Here is a 5,771-nt window from a genome sequence, read left to right on the forward strand (position 1 = left end):
AATAAAAACCTCTTAAAATTTCAATTTCTACTTCTGAAATTATTAATTTTTATAATTTAATTAATAACATTTAAATAATTTATAGGAATATTGACCAAGATGAATGTTATCACTAATAACAAACCGCAATAAATTAGGGGAGATATCTTTACTTTTTTTTTTTTTTTTGACATAGGAAACTTATCATTATCCAATTTTATTTTCAAATTATTTTTTTTTTTCATAGAATAAAATTATATCTTCTTTCTTATTTTATTTTACATTATAAATTAAATAAAAATTATATGTATTGTCAATTAATCAATTGTCATTTTTTTAAAAGGTTTATCTTTAAATTCGATTTGTGAGATATATATAATTCTATTTCATTTGTCAAAAAATGTGTTTCTATTTCATAAAGTTAATAAAGTAATTGAGTTCAAGTGGTTAACGAGTTTCCATTAAAACAAATCATTTGAGAGAATTTGAGTTCTAATTTTGACTAGAATAATTCTTAGTTAAACATTAGATTACCAATGCACTATTTCCCTTGAAAAGTTTATTTTTGAGATGCCACCGTAGTTTTATAACTGCTTGAGACAATAACTATACATCAATGATTGCGGTTATTTCTTAGTGTAAAATAATTTAAAAGTGGACAACTATATATTAATCTCTAAATAAAATTATCTATCGAAATTCTTTTAATAGATATAATTTAATTTTAGTTCTAAAAAATATAAAAATAGTGTATTGTTGCCCATTATAGCTTATGTAGACAGTTTATTGAATCTTTTAGAGCAAAATAAATATTTATTGTATGTTTTAATATAATTAGTAAAATTAAATTATATTTAATTGTATGTTTCAATGGCATTAGTTAATAAAAATAAATTAAAAATTTAAATTTAATTTACTGATATTAATAATTTAGAATTAAAATTAGTAGGAAGATAAAATAAATTTAATTTAATAAATAATAATACGCTTTAGTGACAGACAATACCGTAGAAATATATCAATTCTTTATTTATATTTATCTAGTATTTAGTGACAGACAATACCATAGGAGTAGATCAATTGTTTATTTATATTTATATATTATTTGACTTTAACCATAATTCTTTAACACATCAAACAATTTATGATTGATTTATATTATCAGAATAAATATTATTAGATCTAATTTATGATTCAATTTTTTAATTGACAAAAAAAATTGGACTACTACACTTCTCAACAATTACAAAGACAAAAACTTGATATTTTCGATAATTCAATTAGCATTAAACTCTTAAATCAATCTTAACAAATATTAATCATAAATAAAAGAAATATATTTTAACAAATCAATCTAATTTACCATATTATCAAATATTAATCATCCTAATTTATATTTTAAATAAAAGAAATTCTTAAATCAATCTTAACAAATCAAATATAATTAATGAATATTAGATAAATTTTGAATTAAAAATATCCTATTAAATATAAATATAACAATATTAAATTTTAGCCATAAGTTAAGCATAATTTTAACCATAATGAATGTAACTTCTATGTTTACATACTAGTAAACAAGATGCAATTTGTAAAGTATAGCAATTTTTAGTTTTAAAAAAAAGTTCTGTAATCTTAAAAAGAAAAAATTAACATACATCTAATAATAAATCTTACATTCATCCTTAATCATTAAAAAACCACGAAAGAACGCTAGTATTAAGAAACGATTTATTCATAAAGAATTGCAAGATTTACAAATAGACAATGAATTACATCAAAACTAACATAGAGTTATGAAGAAAAACTAAATGTTAAACACACATAATGTCTTTTGTTGGCAATCGAATAATCTCTTCTAAATTCACTTTGCTTGCATGTTCTTGTTGAGACTCGCTTTTTTGTGACAACTCTTGCACTTATTTTTCTTCTTATTCTTCATGTTGTCAAAATTATTAAGAAAAACATAAGTTGCCTCGTCAAAAATATCATTAACAAAGGTTTCATGATCTAATTTGTTAATGTTTTCTTTGAGATAATATTCTTTGTAACACTTTGAACAAAGATTCTTGTGTGATGGAGAACCATAGAAACCACATCCGTCGTTGATACAAAGTGATGAATCCATGTTGTTAGCAAGGTAGATTATATGATAATTTGGAAACTTAGAAAGAGAAAGGTGTATGAAGAAAATATCTCTTGAAATTGTTGGATATATTTTGAAAGGATTTGGGTTAATATATAAAGGGGAGAACTAGTTGACATTAATTAGGAAACTTGGGCCGTCTGAATTCTGTAGATGACGATAAGTTTATCTATAATTTTATCATATCTAATATCTCTTGTTGAAATTTCTATCCTACATATGAGTTGAAAGCATGATAGGATAAAAATAATAATTTACTCAATTACCCTTATAAAATATAATTTAAAATATAAATATAAAAATAATTTATAAAATATAATCTAAAATATAAAAATGTTAATCTAATCAAATATAAATATAAAAATAATTAATAGAATTTGATCTTAAACTTAAAAATGAAATATTAATAATTAATTTAAAAAATATTTATAATTTTATCACAAAGATAGTTTTATCTTTTTATATAATTTAATAGATTAGTATTCAAAATTATAAAAATTTGAAAATTAATTAAAATTATAAAATAAATATAATTTGTTTACAATGATATTTTTATTACTTATATATAATACATATCATGTTTTTATTTTTATTTAATAAATAAAATAGAATTATTTAGAGAAAGAGAAAGGTTTACGAAAAAAGAAATCTTGAAATTATTTGATATATTTTTGGTAGGATTTGTGTTTATATATTAGGGAATAATTGCAAGAGGGTTAATTTAGTAAACTTAACGTTAACTTATTTTATGGTAAGTGTTTAGTTTCTTAGTGTACTCTATATAAAAGTTTATCTTTTTCTTTTAAATTTACATTTATTTTAAAAAAAAATTATAGGTTATTAATTATGTGATTTAGTGATGTTATTATTTGATATTTTTATTTTATTATTAGTTGATGTATATATTTTATTTTTGAGGAAATTATTAAATCCTATCTTACCCATCTTAAAAGTCACAAAATATTTAAATATGAACAACGTTTCGTTTCCCAATTTTTATATGTATATATTTATATATAATAAACATTTTATATGAATAAACGTATATAATTAGGTAACTATTTAAAATGAGTGAATTATATCTTAAAGAAGAGTTAAGACTAATTTTATTCCATAAGAAAAGTCGTGAGACCCAATTTTATATTAAAATTAAAAAATTATTTTTTGTAAAATTTAATTATTTTTTTACTATTTTTATATTGTTTTGACTTATAAACCACTATTTCATATTGTTGATTTAGTCTCTATTATTAACTAACTAGTTTGTGTAGATAAAAAGAGATGTTATTTTAACATTTTTATTAGTGATAGAGCTGTAAATCGTTGGAAAATAGGAGAAAGAAAATTAAATTGATATTTTCTTGATAGATCAAAAGAGATTCTCAAGACCTCTAATCTTTATTTCCCCTATTTAATGCAAGATTCTCATGACGAGTCCTTTATTTTCTCGATTGAACCACCACAAATTTCACCTCCACACGCATTTAAAAGAAAATTAATAATTAGATTTCAAAAACAAACCCAATCTTATAAATAATTTCAAAATCTTGGTCACAAATATTTGGAGATAGCATTTTGTAGAAATGTATAAAAATACATATTATTTAATTATTTTAAAAATACATATTATTTAATTATTTTAAAAATATATATTATTTAATTATTTTTTCTTTCTTTTTAATTTTTCTCTAAGTGTACGAGTGTGTTCAAATAGTATGCCTTGTGAATAGTAACTAATAACAAAAAAGAAACGATTTCTCAATAGAATTATATGAATAATGAACATAATCACATTATACAATCATAATAAAAAAGAACAACGTGTAATGATTGAATTCATAAAGAATAGAAAAAAATATTATTATCAAGAAAATAATAAAAAAATCTCTATCTACCTATATTTTGTTTGGCCAAAGATTGATGACTAAAGATTTTAAAATACATGTGTCTTCCCCAAAACATAGTACTAGTGTTCCATCAATACTTGATGACTAATCTCCTTTAAATCCACTTTGTTTGCATGTTCTTCTAGGTCTTAGATCCACTTTTTTTGTTGCAACTCTTGTGCCTATTTTTCTTGATCTTATTCTTCATGTGCTCAAAGTCCATAAGAAAAACAGAAGCCACCTCATTATAAACATCATCAATATTAGGGTTTTGTGAATGACAAGAAGATGATGACTCAATAGCAAATCTTCCATGATCTGATTTGGCAATGTTTTCTTTGAGATAATCTTTGTAACATTTTGAACAAAGATTCTTGTGTGATGGTAAACCATAGAAACCACAACCATTAGCACAAAGTGATGGATCCATAATAAGCAAATTTGGAGAAGGTGAAAAAGGTTTAGGAAGATAAGTTGCAAGCTTGAATTTGTTGGTTGAATGTTGATTGAATATGTTGTATGAATTTATATTGACGGGTTATCGCTAATAACAAACTATGTTTAATTAGAAACGTATCTTCTTTTCTAAAATCTTGGAAATGTTTTTTTTTCCGATAAGATAATAAAATCGTTATCTAATTTTATTTTGAAATAGTATCTTTATTTTTTTTTCATTATAAATTAAATAAAAATTGTATCATTTGTCCATTAGGTATATTTTAGGTGGGCCCAACATAAAATTTATTTCTCTTTAACATTTTATATTTGTGCAAGCTGTATTGTCAATTAATCAATTGTTTTATTAAAGATTCAATTTAAATTCAATTCATAATGTATATGTTTTTGGTTTTAACAGTATGGCTTTTTGGAAAATAATGTTGGTGCAAAAGAGATTTTACTTACAATTATTTGGTTGATATTTTGATAACAACAAAATAAATAATAAGAATAATTATTTCTTAATAGCGATTGTTAAGTGTATTGATTAAGTTAGAAGATAAAAATTAATATTAATGACTAACTATTTTGAGATAACAAATTATGAGTATATTAGAGATGATAATTGAAATATTTTTAACACAAATAATATTATAATCTAATAAACAAGTAATTATGTGTACTAATAGATTAAATCATTATATAACATAAGAAGTATTACAATAAACGTCAATAGTCTGGATCAAAATATTAAAGACAAAGAAAATATAAAGTCAATAATTGACCATCTGAAGACAAAGGAAAAGAACGCTACAACGATTATCAACTTAAACCTAAAAACTCATATTGGTCCTATGACTCGAATACTAAGACAAGCTTTAAATAAACCCCTTTATATGTTTCATTCATGTAAGTTCGCTTTTTTCTTTTTTGTTCTTGTAAATCTTTTTTTTTTTTTTTTTTATCCCTTCTATGTTTATTATTTCAACTTTTTATAATACTCTCTAACACTAGAGACAATTTTAAAATAAATTTAAATTTATAAAGTCAAAGTTGAAATAAAAAAATTGCCATGACGAATTTCCTGAGATTACATATATATTTTAAACACTACGCGAAAAAACGCATATTACAGCGCTTTTTTTAAGCCATTTACAACGCTTTTTCAAAAAAATAAGCGTTGTGGAAACGAGCGATGTAAATGATACAACAGCGCTATAAAACATGTAAATACAACGCGCGCTTGTTATGCACATTTTACAGCGCTTCTTCACAAAAAGCGCTGTAATATGCACCCCATTATATGAGTTATGGGTGTGCAT

Source organism: Cicer arietinum, chromosome 8 (genome assembly GCF_000331145.2).
Source record: "Cicer arietinum cultivar CDC Frontier isolate Library 1 chromosome 8, Cicar.CDCFrontier_v2.0, whole genome shotgun sequence".
NCBI classification, from domain to species: Eukaryota; Viridiplantae; Streptophyta; class Magnoliopsida; order Fabales; family Fabaceae; genus Cicer; species Cicer arietinum.